The 18993-nt window shown below is 41.6% G+C and overlaps 1 protein-coding gene across 1 annotated transcript in view; it reads left to right on the forward strand.

The window, feature by feature from the left end:
• Positions 1-18993, forward strand: part of EEIG2 (EEIG family member 2) — a 150544-nt gene that overhangs the window by 127591 nt on the left and 3960 nt on the right. The window lies entirely within an intron of this gene.

Here is an 18993-nt window from a genome sequence, read left to right on the forward strand (position 1 = left end):
ATGCTGGGCACGCAAGTAACTGATCTCTTAGAAAAGTTACTGTATCAGGTCCCCTGTCGCTTGCAGAGATTCAGATTAACACTTCATAAATAAGTTCTTTCTTTGTTGTACGTGAGGGAAGAGTTTAATGAGGAGAGGAGAAGTGAAGCTGTCTTTTTTTTGTGGTGGGGGGGATTTAGTCCTATTTTAAAAGAATCAATCTGGTTTTACTAATGAATTAATAAGCCGTTAACATACCATAAATAATATATTCAGAAATAATATATTTTCAAACACTTAATCCCTACTACATGCAAAGCACAATGCTGACCCCTTTGGGATATCACAAAGATATATTGCAAAGTTTTTATTTTTGGTATGTTGAGGTATCTAGTCTCATAGGAAAAAGTTTGTAACTTATGGGAAGCTTCAATGTTTGAGAGGTTCCTGTTGGCCCTAGGAAACAAAAGTTTTAACCAATAGCCTTACATGAAGGAGCATATTCCTTATTACAGAATATGTAAATAGGACCTTCAAACGTTAGTAAGTTAATTCCACTTCTTTGTATTTTTAAATTAGTTAAATAAGGAGGCCATTTGACGAGGTGGTTCTTGTGCCCTGAAAAGCCTGTATAAGCAAACCAAAACCAAAGTGTGCAAATGCCTCAGTGTTAAGAAATGGAAACCTAAGGACAACCAGTCATAAGCAAGCAGACTTTCCCAAATAAGGCACCAGCTTACGCCTGTGAAAGAAAAAACAAAATGATGTGAGTAGGGCTTCCCTCGTGGCACAGTGGTTGAAAACCTGCCTGCCAATGCAGGCCACACGGGTTTGAGCCCTGGTCTAGGAAGATCCCACATGCCGCGGAGCAACTGGGCCTGTGAGCCACAACTACTGAGCCTGCGCGTCTGGAGCCTGTGCTCTGCAACAAGAGAGGCCGCGATAGTGAGAGGCCCGCACACCGCGATGAAGAGTGGGCCCCGCTCGCCACAACTAGAGAAAGCCCTCGGACAGAAACGAAGACCCAACACAGCCAAAAATAAATAAATAAATAAAAATTAAAAATACAAAAAAAAAATGTTGTGGGTATTGCTAAGAGAGCTCTCTGAAATGGAGCCTGGAGGCCATTGAAGAAGTATGACTAATGCACATCTCAGCCTGAGTGGAATCTGAACTTAGACCATTTGTTGTCTTAACACAGGCAACCAGAACATCTGCCCAATGTTCCAGAAACTCAAGATATTTATTGGACCCTTACCCTAAAATAACTCCTGAAAGAGTATCCCTTAAGGACAAATATTTCCTTTCTTGTGTCCAGTCATAATTCTTGCCAGACAACTTTAACAACTTCGTGGTTGTGTGTGACTCTCTCTTCCCCAAAACACTGGGTTTTACCCGAATCTGTGTTTCTCTTTTTTTTTTTTCTTTTTTTTTTGGCCACACTGCTTAGGGGATCTCAGTTCCCCGACGAGGGATTGAACCCAGGCTGCGGCAGTGAAAGCCAGGAATCCGAACCACTAGGCCAGCAGGGAACTCCCAAATCTGTGTCTCCTGCGTTGCAATTCCTAAGACCCCAAATAAACTCTTTTCGTATTTGCAACCTTCTGCATTTCTTTGTCAACAAGCTATAGCCACTCAAGTAATTTCCTTGCTTTGCTTTGGCGTCTTCCCTATAAAGCTTTCCCTGAAAAATAATTTTCAGTAGAGCACATTTATGGATACTGGATTCCAGTCCTGTTCATTGCCTCTGAGGTTTTGTCATCTACCTACAAATTGGACTGGATCCTGAATTCTTCTAGGATTCTCCAATATCTGAGTCACCAAGCTAACATTTCCACATTTCTCCCACTCTTCTGACTTGGAATCACTAAGAACAAAAACTGCCCTTTTCTCAAAGCTCTGAAAGCTGAAGCTGGATGACTTGATATAAACTTCAGAGAAATCGCCTCAACAGCTCATGTCCAGACAAACTTTGTGCTTTTTGCTCTGTGAGCCACTCAGAAAGTTCACTGGAACACCTTATGACATCAACCAGAGATAACAGGAAAATCTGTCAGATTGTCCCTGCCTCTCCTCATTCTGACTGAAGATGCTTCAAGCCTAATATCTAGAAATCTTCTCGACTAACTACTCCCTGGACTCAAAACCTTTGTTTATGGTCTGTTCTAACCATTAACCTTGTTTTTCTTTTGTATCCATTGTAATGTCTCTTATTAAATACATGATTGCTTGCACCATATAGGCCTGACTTTGGGAGTCCACCTGCATCACTGTCTCCTGAAATGAGATCCAACTCTTTAATTCAACTGACCTGTTCTCAGGATTAAGAGACTAGTTCAATGAGATATAAAACAATCTACCAACTCAGCTTCTGGGGAAGTTTCAAAGGCAGGAATGAAGGGTAGAAGAATATGGCACCCCAAAATATGCCTCTTTGGCATAAGGACTCTTTTAAGCTGACTGTTTAAAGAAACAGCAATCATAGGAGAATCTCTGAAAACATAGTAGAAGTTACCCTTTTGAAATGGAAATTTACGTTTATAAAGGAAAGCTCCATTTGTAAGGATGTCTCTCTCTCTATACCTGGCAGAGAAAGATGACTAAATCACATGAAATCTTATCACTGGAGAAAGAAGACATTGATTTGATGGACTTCCCTGGCGGTCCAGTGGTTAAGACTCCATTCTTCCTGGGTATAGCCCAGTGTACAGGAGGTATACAGGTTAATAAACTATCTGTTTTTCTCTTGTTAATCCATCTTTTATTACAGGGAATCTCAGCCAAGAACTCAGAAGTGTAAAGGAAAAATTATTTTTCCTCCCCTTTGGTATGATTCCATTTTTACAGGATACCTAGAATAGTCAAATTCATAGAGACAGAAAGTAGAATTGTCACCAGTGGAACAGCGATTTCCTCGGTTCTTGTCCTCTTGAGGGGAAGAATTCAGACAAGAGACATAAAGCAGTTTCAAGCAGCAAGAGTTTTATTAAGCAAAGTGAAAGTACACTCCCAGGAAAGGATGAGAGAAGACTGTCTGGAAACCAGAAGCAGCCCCACAATGGGGGTAGGGTTTGTTTTTAAGAGTGGTGGAAAGTCCCTCTCTGTGTCCTGTGTCATTTGACTGACAAGTTGATTGACAGCTTTAGGTTATACAACTTTTCTCCTTGTGTGCAGGTGCTTACCCTTAAGGACCCAAGTGAAACTCATGGCGGGGGGCGTTGAGGGGCAAAAATCGCAATGCTAATTTATTACAAATAAGGCATAATGAACCCGGGTTACTTTGAGTCACACTTTAGGTCTTGGTGCTCCTGCGCCAACCTATGCTGGCAGATTTTATCTAGCTTGGTCCTGATAAGGCTGGAAACCTAGCAGTCCTTGACCACTAAAGGGAGGATCTCCGGGCATGTTCTGATCACCAGTGTCCAGGTCGGGGAGGGAAAGATGACCCCGTACAGGACAGGGTGGGGACCTGCTCACGTCTGACTAGCTACCTAAAAGAATGGTAGTTGCCAGTGGCTGGCGGAGGGAATTGGGAGTTGCTGTTTAATGGGAACAGAGTTTCAGTTTGGGATGATGGAAAAGTTCTACAGATGGATGATGGGGATGGTTGGACAACAATGTGGGGTTTTTTGTTTTTGTTTTTTTAATTTATTTATTTATTTTTGGCTGTGTTGGGTCTTCGTTGCTGCATGTGGGCTTTCTCTAGTTGCGGTGTGCGGGCTTCCCATTGCAGTGGCTTCTCTTGTTGTGGAGCACGGGCTCTAGGCGCGTGGGCTTCAGTAGTTGTGGCACGTGGGCTCAGTAGTTGTGGCTCACGGGCTCTAGAGCGCAGGTTCAGTAGTTGTGGCGCACGGGCTTAGTTACTCCGCGCATGTGGGGTCTTCCCGGACCAGGGCTCAAACCCATGTCTCCTGCATTGGCAGGCGGATTCTTAACCACTGAGTCACCAGGGAAGTCCCACAACAATGTTAATGTACTTAATGCCACTGAACTATACACTTAAAAATGATAAGTTTCATGTGTATTTTACCTCAATTTTAAAATATTTAAAGAAAAAAGATTTTTAAGTTAACAAATGATCTGTATAGGATTCCTGGATTTAGAGGTTTTGCTTTGCCTGCTGGTTGGCTCATTTATACAATTGAATTCTCATGTCCAGCTCCAGCTCCCTCTCCAAATTTGCCTATTTCATCATTCTCTTGGTCTCCCACTCTCTCAGAGCCTGAACATCATCCTTGGCTCTAGCCATTTCCACCCTTCCCACATTTGGACAATCACCAAACCTTGACCTCTTCAAGCTGTCAGTTGCATCTGTTCCTTCCCACAGCCAATATTGTAGCTTACCCTTTGTCATCTCATTTTCTCATCATACCTAATCTTACCTTCCTCCACTAGATTCTAAGTGCCACTGAGATACAGGCCACGTTATACCTTTTCAGAATGAGTTTTAAGTCAAATAGACCTTAAATCCTAATTTGGCTATTACTTTCTAAACTTTGGAAATTTACTTACCCTCTCTGTCAATTTTTTCAGTTGAAAAATGAGAAATAAGATTACCTATTCAATAAGTGGGTATTGCGTTCCTATTGTGCACCAAGTACTGGTTTGAGTGAAAAAGACAGTTAAAGGTCCTCTCTATGGCTCTTCTTTTTTTTAATTTTTATTTATTTATTTGGCTGCCTTGGGTCTTCGTTGCTGCGCGTGGGCTTTCTCTATGTTCGGTGAGCAGGGGCTGCTTTTCCTTGCGATACACAGGCTTTTCATTGCATTGGCTCCTCTTGTTGCAGAGCACGGTACAGGCTGTAGGTGCGGGGACTTCGGTAGTTGCGGCACGTGGGCCATAGAGTGCAGGCTCTGTAGCCGTGGCGCACGGGCTTAGCTGCTCCGCGGCATGTGGGATCTTCCTGGACCAGGGATCAAACCCACGTCCCCTGCATTGGCAGGCGGATTCTTAAGCACTGCGCCACCAGGGAAGTCCCTTTTATGGCTCTTCTATTCGAGCAGGTATAGATGTCTGACATGAACTAAATGACCCAAAGTTAGCCTGGATGCCAGTTTGAGCCTGATGCTCAAAACAGGCTGAAATATTTGAAGGTTTTGAAAGAAGGTGATTGTATTTCGCATGTAAAAGGAATGTAAACAGTTTGTGGCCAGGAGGAAGACTGTGACAGATTAAGGTGTACAAAATTCTTTGACGTGCCTATTGAAAAGTGAGGTCTATTCTCTTTTTGAATCTGGCTGGGTTTTGTGATTTCGCCAATGAATGGAATACTGAAGTGTCAGTTTCAGGCCCAGGTGTTAAGAAACTGGCAACTTCTACTTCCTGTCTCTTGGAATCCAGATGCCATGCTGTGAGGATGAACATTCCTACTCCCTTGCATGCGGCCGTGCTATAAACTCCGTACTTTCCTTCACCACAACCTGGTGTTAGTAGGTTGGCTTTGCTGCACTGAGGGCGAACATTTTTAGAATAAGGATGAGCAATCAGTACCACCATATGCTGAGTCCTGTGAGTGCTCCTAGTGAGATACCCAACCTGAGGGGGACCTTGGGGACCCCTAACATACTGCCTAAAACAACTTCTTTCCTTCGTGTCTCTTTGGAATGCACTCTTGCCCTGGGAGTCTGCTGACAGTTTCCAGGACATGAGGAGATAAAATGCCAGTGTTTCTTTAAAAGGAAAAAGACATATAGGTCATGAGTGCAGAGAATTCTTATTTACTCACCAATCCCAGAACTGTTCTGGGTATCATTCAGACAGCCAGAATTCTATTTGTGTGGGAATCCCTAAACACCACCTGCACCCCTCATAGGTCTGTGAGAACATTTGGTGGTGACAGGATTGATGAAGTATCTTACAGTGGGGTGCCCATCCCACGTCAACAGGAATATATTAAGCTAAATGAGGGAAAGTCAAACATTCCAATATAGGTGAAAGGTATGTCAGTCTTTTGATATCATTGAAGTGGCCACTCAATTCTTTGAGGAATTAAAAGCAACTCTTGGGCTTCCCTGGTGGCGCAGTGGTTGAGAGTCCGCCTGCCGATGCAGGGGACACGGGTTCGTGCCCCGGTCCGGGAGGATCCCATGTGCCGCGGAGCGGCTGGGCCCGTGAGCCATGGCCGCTGAGCCTGCGCGTCCGGAGCCTGTGCTCCACAACGGGAGAGGCCACAACAGTGAGAGGCCCGCGTACCAAAAAAAAAAAAAACAAAAAAAAGATAATTATAAAAGCAACTCTCCTTGTTTTACAAATCTGGTCTTTATAGGACCAGAGGTGTGGTTCCAGAAATAATCCAAAACCCACCAATCTTTTTACCACTCCCCAGACCTCCCATATTAAGAGGCTTGTTACTTATATTTGTGTTCTGCAGGAACCAAGGTCCCCATGCAGGTGGAGGATGGTAACTGCAGGCTGAGACCCCAGACTGATCAGAACCTAAGGAATGATATTTCCCTGGCTGTTACCCAAAAACTGCGTCTGCCTTTGGTGGTTGTCGAGCCAAAAGACGCAGTGAAGCCAAAGATGGGGAGAAGGAGGGACTTATTATTACTTGAAGAACAGCAGGGACCTTTCCCAAAGCCGTGTCTCCCCAAACAGCAAAGTTGGGGAAGTTTTAAGCTAAGGGCGCATGTATATTCATGAAGGGGCTTGAGCAGAGGAGAATTCAACATAGAATTGGGGCAAAGGTCAACAGAGTCCAAGCTTTAGTTGATTAAAGTCAGGAAGGCCAACATCATCATTCCGTCCTCCACCTGGGGTGGGGGTCTTAGTTCCCGCAGAACTCAAAAGACTGTATCAGATTGTAATGTATATCCTTGAGGAGGAACTAGGACTCTGTTTTACCCTTGAACTATTATTTCTTGACTGCTTTCCCTTTGTCCCTGCATTCCCTTACTTCCCTTAAGATCATTAATTACTGAGAACTGTTCGAGGGCAAGCATTGTGGCCAGACTTAGATCTCAGAATGACTTCTTTTATGTTAAGAAAGCCATGCCTAGTTCTCTATCTCCAGGGACCCCCCAGCCTATGTGCTTACATATATGGTCTGTGTCCAGGGTTCTTGGCTCACAGTTCATAAAACTCTTAGAATTTCCTGAGCAATGGGAGCATCTTTTGTAATAATGAGACAGGAGAGAAGGGGGCAGGGCACAACCTTTAAAAGAATGACTTATCCTTTGAGGATACAACAAAAACTGTTTAGAACCGATTAGGCCCAAGATGGCAGAAGATTCGACTTCCAGTAGACCTTGAGCTTCATTATACTGTTCAGTGTAATTGATTAGCTATATGACACACCCACAGGCACCATGACAGTTCCGAGGCTGAGCATAAAAGGCCAAAAAGTGGTCAGTGGCCCAATTCCTGGAACCGCCCACCTTCCCCAAAATAGTTGGAATAATCCTCCCACTTGTTAGCCTATGAAATTACCCGGCCCATAAAAGCAAACCACCCCCATATTTCAGGCTGGTCTCAAGCCTTTTGAGATGGACCTCATTCTGTTGCAAGAAGGGGGACCCCTTCCAGGGCCCAAGAGTGGGCTCTTGTCTAACAATCAGAAATGAATTATCCGGATAGCCTCATCCACCAGAGGGCAGACAGTGGAAGCAAGAAGAACTACAATTCTGCAGCCTGGGGAAGGAAAACCACATTCACAGAAAGATAGACAAAATGAAAAGGCAGCAGACTTTATACCAGATGAAGGAACAAGATAAAACCCCAGAAAAACAACTAAATGAAGTGGAGATAGGCAACCTTCCAGAAAAAGAATTCAGAATAATCATAGTGAAGATGATCCAGGACCTCGGAAAAAGAATGGATGCAGGGCTTCCCTCGTGGCGCAGTGGTTGAGGGTCTGCCTGCCAATGCAGGGGACACAGGTTCGTGCCCTGGTCCGGGAGGATCCCACATGCCGCAGAGCGGCTGGGCCCGTGAGCCATGGCCGCTGGGCCTGCACGTCCAGAGCCTCTGCTCCTCAACGGGAGAGGCCACAGCGGTGAGAGGCCTGCATACCGCAAAAAAAAAAAAAAAAAAAAATAGAATGGAGGCAAAGATCGAGAAGATGCAAGAAATGTTTAACAAAGACCTAGAAGAATTAAAGAAAAAACAAACAGAGATGAACAATACAATAACTGAAATGAAAAATATATTAGAAGGAATCAATAGCAGAATAACTGAGGCAGAAGAACGGATAAGTGACCTGGAAGACAGAATGGAGGAATTCACTGCCACAGAACAGAATAAAGAAAAAAGAATGAAAAGAAATGAAGACAGCTTAAGAGACTTCTGAGACAACATTAAATGCAACAACATGTGCATTATAGGGGTCCCAGAAGGAGAAGAGAGAGAGAAAGAAAATATTTGAAGAGATCATAGTTGAAAACTTCCCTAACATGGGAAAGGAAATAGCCACCCAAGTACAGGAAGTGCAGAGAGTCCCAGGCATGATAAACCCAAGGAGAAACACACCAAGACACATAGTAATCAAATTGACAAAAATTAAAGACAAATTATTGGATGCAACAAGGGAAAAATGACAACATACAAGGGAACTCCCATAAGGTTAACAGCTGATTTCTCAGCAGAAACTCTACAAACCAGAAGGAAGTGGCAGGACATATTTGAAGTGATGAAAGGGAAGAACATACAACCAAGATTACCTAGTAAGGATCTCTTCAGATTCGACAGAGAAATTAAAACCTTTACAGACTAGCAAAAGCTAAGAGAATTCAGCACCACCAAACCAGCTCTATAACAAATGCTAAAGGAACTTCTCTAAGTGGGAAACACAAGAGAAGAAAAGAACCTACAAAAACAAACCCATAACAATTAAGAAAATGGTAATAAGAACATATATATCGATAATTACCTTAAATGTCAATGGATTAAATGCTCCAACCAAAGACACAGGCTCGCTGAATGGATACAAAAACCAGACCCATATATGTGCTGTCTACAAGAGACCCACTTCAGACCGAGGGACACATACAGACTGAAAGTGAGGGGATGAAAAAAGATATTCCATGCAAATGGAAATCAAAAGAAAGCTGGAGTAGTAATACTCATATCAGATGAAATAGACTTTAAAGAATGTTACAAGAGACAAGGAAGGATGCTATATAATGATCAAGGGATCAATCTAAGAAAAAGATATAACAATTATAAATATATATGCACCCAACATAGAGCACCTCAATACATAAGGCAGCTGCTAACAGCTATAAAAGAGGAAATCTACAGTAACACAATAATAGTGGGGGACTTTAACATCTCATTTACACCAATGGACAGATCATCCAGACAGAAAATTAATAAGGAACACAAGCTTTCGGGCTTCCCTGGTGGCGCAGTGGTTGAGAATCTGCCTGCTAATGCAGGGGACACAGGTTTGGGCCCTGGTCTGGGAGGATCCCACATGCCGCGGAGAAACTAGGCCCGTGAGCCACACCTACAGAGCCTGCGCATCTGGAGCCTGTGCTCTGCAACAAGAGAGGCCGCGATAGAGTCCCGCGCACCACAATGAAGAGTGGCCCCCACTTGCCACAACTAGAGAAAGCCCTTGCACAGAAATGAAGACCCAACACAGTAAAAATAAATTAATAAACTCCTACCCCCAACATAAAAAAAATAATAATAAGGAGCACAAGCTTTAAATGACACAATAGACCAGATAGGTTTAATTGAAATTTATAGGACGTTCCATCCAAAAACAGAAGATTACACTTTCTTCTCAAGTGCACATGGAATCTTCTCCAGGATAGCTCACATCTTGGGTCACAAATCAAACCTCAGTAAATTTAAGAAAATTGAAATCATATCAAGCACCTTTTCTGACCACAACGGTATGAGATTAGAAATCAATTACAGGGGAAAAGAACGTAAAAAACACAAACACATAGAGAGTAAACAATACGTTACTAAATAGCCAAGAGATCACTGAAGAAATCAAAGAGGAAATCAAAAAATACCTACAGACAAATTACAATGAAAACACGATGATCCAAAACCTATGGGATGCAGCAAAAGTAGTTCTAAGACGGAAGTTTATAGCAATACAAGCCTATCTCAAGAAACAAGAAAAATCTCAAATAAACAATCTAACCTTACACCTAAAGGAACTAGAGAAAGAAGAACAAATAAAACCCAAAGTTAGTAGAAGGAAAGAAATCATAAAGATCAGAGCAGAAATAAATGAAATAGAAACAAAGAAAACAATAGCAAAGATCAACAAAACTAAAAGCTGGTTCTTTGAGAAGGTAAGAATCAAAACTGATAAACCTTTAGCCAGACTCATCAAAAAAAAGAGGGAGAGGACTCAAATCAATAAAATAGGTAATGAAAAAGGAAAAGTTACAACAGACACCACAGAAATACAAAGTATCTTAAGAGACTACTACAAGCAACTCTATGCCAATAAAATGAACAACCTGGAAGAAATGGACAAATTCTTACAAAGGTATAACCTTCCAAGACTGAACCAGGAAGAAATAGAAAATATGAACAGACCAATCACAAGTAATGAAGTTGAAACTGTGATTAAAAATCTTCCAACAAACAAAAGTCCAGGACCAGATGGCTTCACAGGTGAATTCTATCAAACATTTAGAGAAGAGATAACACCCATCCTTCTCAAACTCTTCCAAAAAATTTCAGAGGAAGGAACACACCCAAACTCATTCTATGAGGCCACCATCACCCTGATACCAAAACCAAACAAAGATACTACAAAAAGAGAAAATTACAGACCAATATCACTGATGAATATAGATGCAAAAATCCTCAACAAAATAGTAGCAAACAGAATCCAACAACACATTAAAAGGATTACACACCATGATCAAGTGGGATTTATCCCAGGGATGCAAGGATTCTTCAGTATACACAACTCAATGAATGTGATACACCATATTAACAAATTGAAGAATAAAAACCATATGATCATCTCAGTAGATGCAGAAAAAACTTTTGCCAAAATTCAACACCAATTTATGATAAAAACTCTCCAGGGGCTTCCCTGGTGGCTCAGTGGTTGAGAGTCCGCCTGCCGATGCAGGGGACACGGATTCGTGCCCTGGTCCAGGAAGATCCCACATGTCGCGGAGCGGCTGGGCCCGTGAGCCATGGCCGCTGAGCCTGCACGTCCGGAGCCTGTGCTCCGCAACGGGAGAGGCCACAACAGTGAGAGGCCTGCATACCGCAAAAAAAAAAAAAAAAAAAAAAAACTCTCCAGAAAGTGGGCATAGAGGGAACGTACCTCAACATAATAAAGGCCATATATGACAAGCCCACAGCAAACATCATTCTCAATGGTGAAAAACTGAAAGCATTTCCTCTAAGATCAGGAACAAGACAAGGATGTCCACTCTCACTGCTATTATTCAACATAGTTTTGGAAGTCCTAGCCATGGCAATCAGAGAAGAAAAAGAAATAAAAGGAATACAAATTGGGAAACAAGAAGTAAAACTGTCACTGTTTGCAGATGACATGATACTATACATAGAGGATCCTAAAGATGCCACCAGAAAGCTACACAGCTAATCAATGAATCTGGTAAAGTTGCAGGATACAAAATTAATGCACAGAAATCTCTTGCATTCCTATACACTAACAACGAAAGATCAGAAAGAGAAATTAAGGAAACAATCCCATTCACCACTGCAACAAAAAGAATAAAATACCTAGGAATAAACCTACCTAAGTAGGTAAAAGACCTGTACTCAGAAAACTATAAGACACCAATGAAAGAAATTAAAGATGATACAAACAGATGGAGAGATATACCATGTTCTTGGATTGGAAGAATCAACATTGTGAAAATGACTATACTACCCAAAGCAATCTACAGGTTCAGTGCAATCCCTATCAAATTACCAGTGGCATTTTTTACAGAACTAGAACAAAATATCTTAAAATTTGTATGGAGACACAGAAGACCCCGAATAGCCAAAGCAGTCTTGGTGGGAAAACACAGAGCTGGAGGAGTCAGACTCCCTGACTTCAGACTATACTACAAAGCTACAGTAATCAAGACAATATGGTACTGGCACAGAAACAGAAATATAGATCAATGGAACAGGATAGAAAGCCCAGAGATAAACTCACGCACCTATGGTCAACTAATCTATGACAAAGGAGGCAAGGATATACAATGGAGAAAAGACAGTCTCTTCAATAAGTGATGCTGGGAAAACTGGACAGCTACATGTAAAAGAATGAAATTAGAACACTCCCTAACATCATACACAAAAATAAACTCAAAATGGATTCGAGACCTAAATGTAAGACCGGACACTATAAAACTCTTAGAGGAAAACAGGAAGAACACTCTTTGACATAAATCACAGCAAGATCTTTTTTGACACACCTCCTAGAGTAATAGAAATAAAAACAAAAATAAACAAATGGGACCTAATGAAACTTAAAAGGTTTTGCAAAGCAAAGGAAACTACAAACAAGATGAAAAGACAACACTCAGAATAGGAGAAAATATTTGCAAATGAATCAAAGGACAAAGGATTCATCTCCAAAATATATAAACAGCTCACACAGCTCAATACTAAAACAACAAACAACCCATCCAAAAATGGGCAGAAGACCTAAATAGACATTTCTCCAAAGAAGACATACAGATGGCCAAGAAGCACATGAAAAGCTGCTCAAAATCAGTAATTATTAGAGAAATGCAAATCAAAACTACAATGAGGTATCACCTCACACCAGTAGAGTGGGCATAATCAGAAAATCTACAAACAACAAATGCTGGAGAGGGTGTGGAGAAAAGGGAACACTCTTGCACTGTTGGTGCTATAAATTGATACAGCCACTATGGAGAACAGTATGGAGGTTCATTAATAAACTAAAAATAGAATTACCATATAACCCAGCAATCCCACTACTGGGCATATACCCAGAGAAAACCATACTTCAAAAAGACACATGCACCCCAGTGTTCATTGCAGCACTATTTACAATAGCCAGGTCATGGAAGCAACCTAAATGCCCATCGACAGCGAATGGATAAAGAAGATGTGGTACATATATACAATGGAATATTACTCAGCCATAAAAACGAAAGAAATTGGGTCATTTGTAGAGACATGGATGGATCTAAAGACTGTCATACAGAGTGAAGTAAGTCAGGAAGAGAAAAACAAATATCGTATATTAACACATGTATGTGGAACCTAGAAAAAATGGTACAGATGAACCAGTTTGCAGGGCAGAAATAGAGACACAGATTAGAGAACAAATGTATGGACACCAAGGGGGGAAAGCAGTGGGGGTGGTGGTGTGATGAATTGGGAGATTGGGATTGACATATATACACTAATATGTATAAAACAGATACTTAATAAGAACCTGCTGTATAAAAATTTTTAAAAAATAAAATTCAAAGAAAAAAAAAGAAATTAGTTATCCAAGGAGACACACATGATGAAAAAGCAAGAGACTTTACTGGGAAGGGGCGCCCGGGCAGAGAGCAGGAGGGTAAGGGAATCCAGGATAACTGTTCTGCCACGTGGCTCACAGTCTCAGGTTTTATGGTAATGGAGTTATTTTCCAGGTTGTCTCTGGCCAATCATTCTGACTCAGGGTCCTTCCTGGTGGCATGCACGTTGCTCGGCCAAGATGGATTCCAGTGAGAAGGATTCTGGGAGGTTGGTAGGACGTATGGACTGGCGTCTCCTCTCTCCTTTTGACCTTTCCCAAATTCTTCCAATTGGTGGAAGCTTGTTAGTTCCACATTCCTTACCAGGACCTCCTGTTGTAGGAGGTGCAAGTAGTTGCTGTCGTGCCTGGCCAGGGCGGGTGGTTTTGGTCAGTGGTTCTCCTAACAACCTTGTCCTTGGAATGTGTATCTCCCAGGACCTCTCGCCTTCCGAGATGGCCCAAACTCTGACTACTGGAGTGTGTATCTTCCTAAATAAACCTGTTTTCCCACTTAGCTCTGGGGCAGAGGCTCTTGCCTGCTCACTTGTATCCGTCACAAGCATGCTATATTAATAAATTCACTTCTTACCTATCACTTTGCCTCTCACTGAATTCCTTCTGCACTGAGACATAAAGAACTTGAACTTCAGTAAGTCCTGACTCCCCGTGAGTAATTTTAATTAAAAGACAGTGGTTCGAGGGAATTCCCTGATGGTCAGTGGTTATGAGGCAGTAGATAGATGGGCCCCAGACTGAGCAGCTGGAGTTTGTCCCCTGTGGACAGACACTCCAATGTGAAGACAATAGCAGAAGAGAGAAGCTGAGCCCTGCCCAGATAAGAGATAAAGAGACGACATATTTCTCATTCTCAAGGTCAAGGAGACCTTCCCAACTACACATGCACAGAAAGTTTCCTTGAAGGTCAAAAAAGTGAGGGGGCACCACCTCATAGTAGGTGTTGTCAACCTACCCATAGACCTCTTCACTAGAATCCATCTTGGCTAAGAGATGTGTCCACACACGTGGGAGAACCCTGAGATATACCAAATATAGCCTCAGAGCCAGGCAAAACAAGATGACTGGCCAGAGGAAACCTGGAAGAAATGCCCCATATAAGTGATTTAAACTACCATGAGGGCGCAACTCTATCTCTGAGCCCACCCGTGTGTCTATTCACATGTACCCTTTTTCCTCCTAATAAACACTTCATTTGTTTCACTACTTTCTGTCTCTTTGTGGGAATTCATTTCTACAAAGCCAGTGGGCCAGGGCCTTCCCTGACACTGGACACTGTCCCTGGTGGTCTAATGGCTAGAATTCAGCGCTCTCACTGCCACAGCCTGACTCTGGCCAGATAACAGAAATCCTGCTTCAAGATGCTGCAGGCCAAGGCCACCAGAGATCAGTTAGGACTCTCCCTGGTAGAATAACTAAGATCCCACAAGCCACACAGCGTGACCAAAAAAACCAAAAAAACAAAAACAGTGGGTTCGAGTTCCAATCTGAATTTTGGCTGGGTTCAAATCCCATCTGAGTTGTGTAGTTTCAATAATATTTGGTCTCTTGTCCTCAGTTCCTGAAAACCCTTTAGAGCCATAAGGGGTGAATTAGATGTCATGGCCATATGTGGTTGCCCCATCGATAGCACTGTGAGTGAGAGTATTTCACTTAGAAGGGGCAATGTGTGTGCAAAGACCAAATAGAGAAAGGACTCATCCTGACAGTTATTACCCCTTGTATGATTTTCAAAGGTTTGAGATAAAACCTAAATATTCCTATTTCTTGTTAACAACTTAAATCTGCTATCAACAAGTTTATGAGGGACTTCCCTGTTGGTCCAGTGGTTAAGAATCCGCCTTCCAGAGCAGGGGACACAGGTTTGATCCCTGGTCGGAGAACTAAGATCCCATGTGCTGTGGGGCAACTCAGCCTGCACACCGCAACTACTGAGCCCTTGGGCCGCAACTACTGAGCCCGTGGGCCACAACTAGAGAGAAGCTTGCGCACCACAACTAGAGAGAAACCTGCACGCTGCAACTAGAGAAGCCCATGCGCCACAATGAAGAGCCCACGCACCACAACGAAAAGATCCCGCATGAAAAAAAAAATCCCGCATGGCACAACTAAGACCTGACACAGCCAAATAAATTAATAAATATTTTTTAAAAAAAGATGTTGCAAGAAGAAAGGCAACTGGACATTCTAAAAACAAATGTTATTAAAAGAAAAAAAGTTTATGACCCATCTGCTGAGTAGATCATTCCCATCTGTAACCGTGGCCATGCTGTATGGTTGGCAACCACTCAGAAATGTCTCTGGCAAAACATTGTATCAGAATTTAGATTCCTAATAGGAAGTAAAAAGTTAACTTAGAGACTTAGGAAGAAAGTAAGACTGCAATAACATTTTCAAGGTGAATTTAGAATATTAAAAATATATATATATGCTATTTAGAAAATAGTAATGGCAAACACTAATGCCACAGAATGCGCTACAGTTCTAAGCACTTACATAGTTATCAAGAAATTTGATCTTCATGTTACTGAATCGGGTCCCAATGCTCGACTCTTACAAAATCAATACTCACAAGTGTTGATAAAAAGGAAAGTTGCCTTTAATCAGAATGCCAGCAATCTGGGGAGATGGTGGGCTCAACGTCCCCCAATAAACACCTCCAAAGATTCTGCTCGGCCATGAAAGCTTTCAAAGGGAAAACAGGGAAGTAACCTCAGTTAATCATTGAGACAGGGGGTCAGAATCATTGCCATCCCCCACTGTGTGCAGAGTTGTAAACTCCTCATGATCTTTCTTTAGGTGTTATCTTGTTCACACAGTTTGCTCTCGAGATTACTGAAGGGGAAGGTAGGGAAGAGATCTGGTCATCTGTTAATTACTTATTCTTCATTTCTACTTCTTTGATCTATGGAAAGAACCAACAGGTTAGGCAAAGTACTGTGCGATCAAAAGATTTGAAAGGTGTGCTAGGGCCAGAGATGAGTATAGCACGGGGGTGCCTGGTTTACAGTTAGTGACAAGACAAAAGGGTGCCTCCTGTAGTGAGCTCTTTCCTGCAAAGAGCTTTTTCCTACCCAAAGCTGCTCATAAAAAAATCTATGAGGTAGGTAATAATAACATCCTCATCTAAACAGATGAGAAAAGGTAAAGAAAAATGAAGGCAGAGAAAAATGAGGTGACTTGCCCAAATTAAAATGATAGAGCCAGAATTTAAATCTAGGTATTCTGGCTCCAGAGTCTGTGCTCTTAGCAACTGTTATACTGACTATGCTCCTTTTTTAACAGCAACATCTCAATTATGTGAAATGATGAAGATAAGGTTTTTTCAGATAACTAGGAGTTAATAATTTAACACTTAAGTAACTTTAATAATTTTATGTAAATTTTTCTGAAATTTACATGCCTTTTCTAAAATAATCCCATGCCTTAATAACCATAATTTAAATAATTCAGGTTCATTCTTAGGAATATGTTATCTTACATTGTGGTTACTCCTCCACCCTTGAATAAAACTGCTGCGTCTTTGAGAGACAAGTCTATCCTTCTCTGACATAAATTAACTTCCTGGATTGTCCTCACATTCATTGAAGACTTTGCATCAGTCTTACTCTCCGACCAAGTAAAACCAATAATTCATTCGTTTCTTCATTCAAGAATATTGTATATATTGAGAAATATATATATTTGGTCTTCATCCCCAGTCCTTGGCACTAGAGCTTCTTAAACACTTGTTAATTTCCTGAGTGATAGGGGTGATAGGAGAACTTTTGTATAATTTTTGGTCTTAGTCCTCAGTTCCAAAAAAAAGAGCTTCTAAGATCCTTCAGATTCTGGAATGATGAACGTCTTTTGTGTGTGTGTGTGTAATGAGTGCCATTTATACGCTAGTGAGGTGACTCTAGGTGGGCCCCTAGACAGCTTCACATTCAAACTGGTTGTCAGATAAACCAAATCAGGTAATTAGAAGGTTGAAACTTTCAGCCCCACCCCGACCTCATTGGCCTATGATTTAATCAAGCATCCCAATGTAATAGAACCTCACAAAACCCCTAAGTAATGGAGCTCAGAGGACTTCCAGGTTGATGAAGACATCCATGTGCCCGTATGCTGGTGCACCCCAAACTCCACAGGGATAGAAGCTCCTGCACTGAGGTCCTTTTAGACCTCACCCTATGTACCCCTTCATCTGGCTATTCTTTTATAATAAAGGATAGTATCCTTCATAATATCCTTTGTAATAGTAAGTAAAGTGTTTCTCTGAGTTCTGTGTGCTGTGATAGGAACTCAGGGAAGGTCAAGGAGGCTGAATGAAGCCTATTTCCTACAAACAAGAAACAGGGGGCACAGAGAGGACTTGTAGCCAGGAGGGCCCCGCAGCATCCTGCTCCACTTCACCACTGCTTGTGACTGGTGCCTGAAGTTGGGCAGTTTTGTGGGACTGAGCCCTTAACCTGTGCAGTGTGTGCTAACTCTGAGGCGTTAGTGTCAGGATTTAATTAAATTATAGGAGACTCAGTTAATGTCCAAAGAGATGGAAAATTGGTTGGTGGGGGCAGGGGAAACCTCAAGCATTTGGTGTCAAATGTGTTGTGAGCAGTCAGTTTTCTTTTAAATATTTACTTACTACCCTCAAGGTGTCAATCATTGCCTACTGCTGGGAATAATTAGCTGAAAGACTTAGATCCTCTCTGGTCACTGAAGATGACAAATAAACAGATAATTACAGTGTATTCAGGACTAGCATTTGGCCAGTATGCATTTGTATGGCTGTACTGATTTTTCATATCACCCTGGAAAACAATTTAAGTACTATAATGGTGACAAACAATTCCCCAAACACACTTTTTTCTTTCATGCCTCAGAAGCCTTTGCATAGGCTAGCTCTAACTAAAATATAATTTTTTGCCTAGATAACTCCTAATAATTCTTTTTTCCCCTCAGTTTTGTTGAAAAATAATTGATATATATCACTGTGTAAGTTTAAGGCATACAGCTTGATGGTTTCATTTACATATATTGTGAAATGATTAAAATAGGTTCAGCTAACACCTAAAGTTCTTAAATCTCAACTCATACCTCATCTGATTCAGTACTTTGAAATCATAACCAAGGAAACGGGTAGATTTGTCTAACATCTTTGACTGTTGTTATTACAACCTATGAATTATTTCAGATTTTTAGTTCTTGGGTACTTTAGTCAATGGCTTCTTTTGTTATTTTAGGATTGTGGTTTGTTTTGAACAATAAAATGTTCAAAACATTAGAACATCTAATTTATGTTATTTTAGTTACACATAGCAATTATTTTAATTCTTTACTCATTTAGTCATAGATGATACATGTTTATCAAGCACCTTCTACATGCCAGGCTTTTTTTTTTTTTTTTTAAAGAAATTGATGGAGGGACTTCTCTGGTGGTCCAGTGGGTAACATTCTGGGCTCCCAATGCAGGGGGCCCGGGTTCAATCCCTGGTGGGGGAACTAGATCCCACATGCATGCCACAACTAAGAAGTCTGCAGGCCACAACTAAGACCTGGTGCAGCCTAAATAAATAAATATTAGAAAGAA

This window comes from Delphinus delphis, chromosome 1 (assembly GCF_949987515.2).
Source record: "Delphinus delphis chromosome 1, mDelDel1.2, whole genome shotgun sequence".
NCBI classification, from domain to species: Eukaryota; Metazoa; Chordata; class Mammalia; order Artiodactyla; family Delphinidae; genus Delphinus; species Delphinus delphis.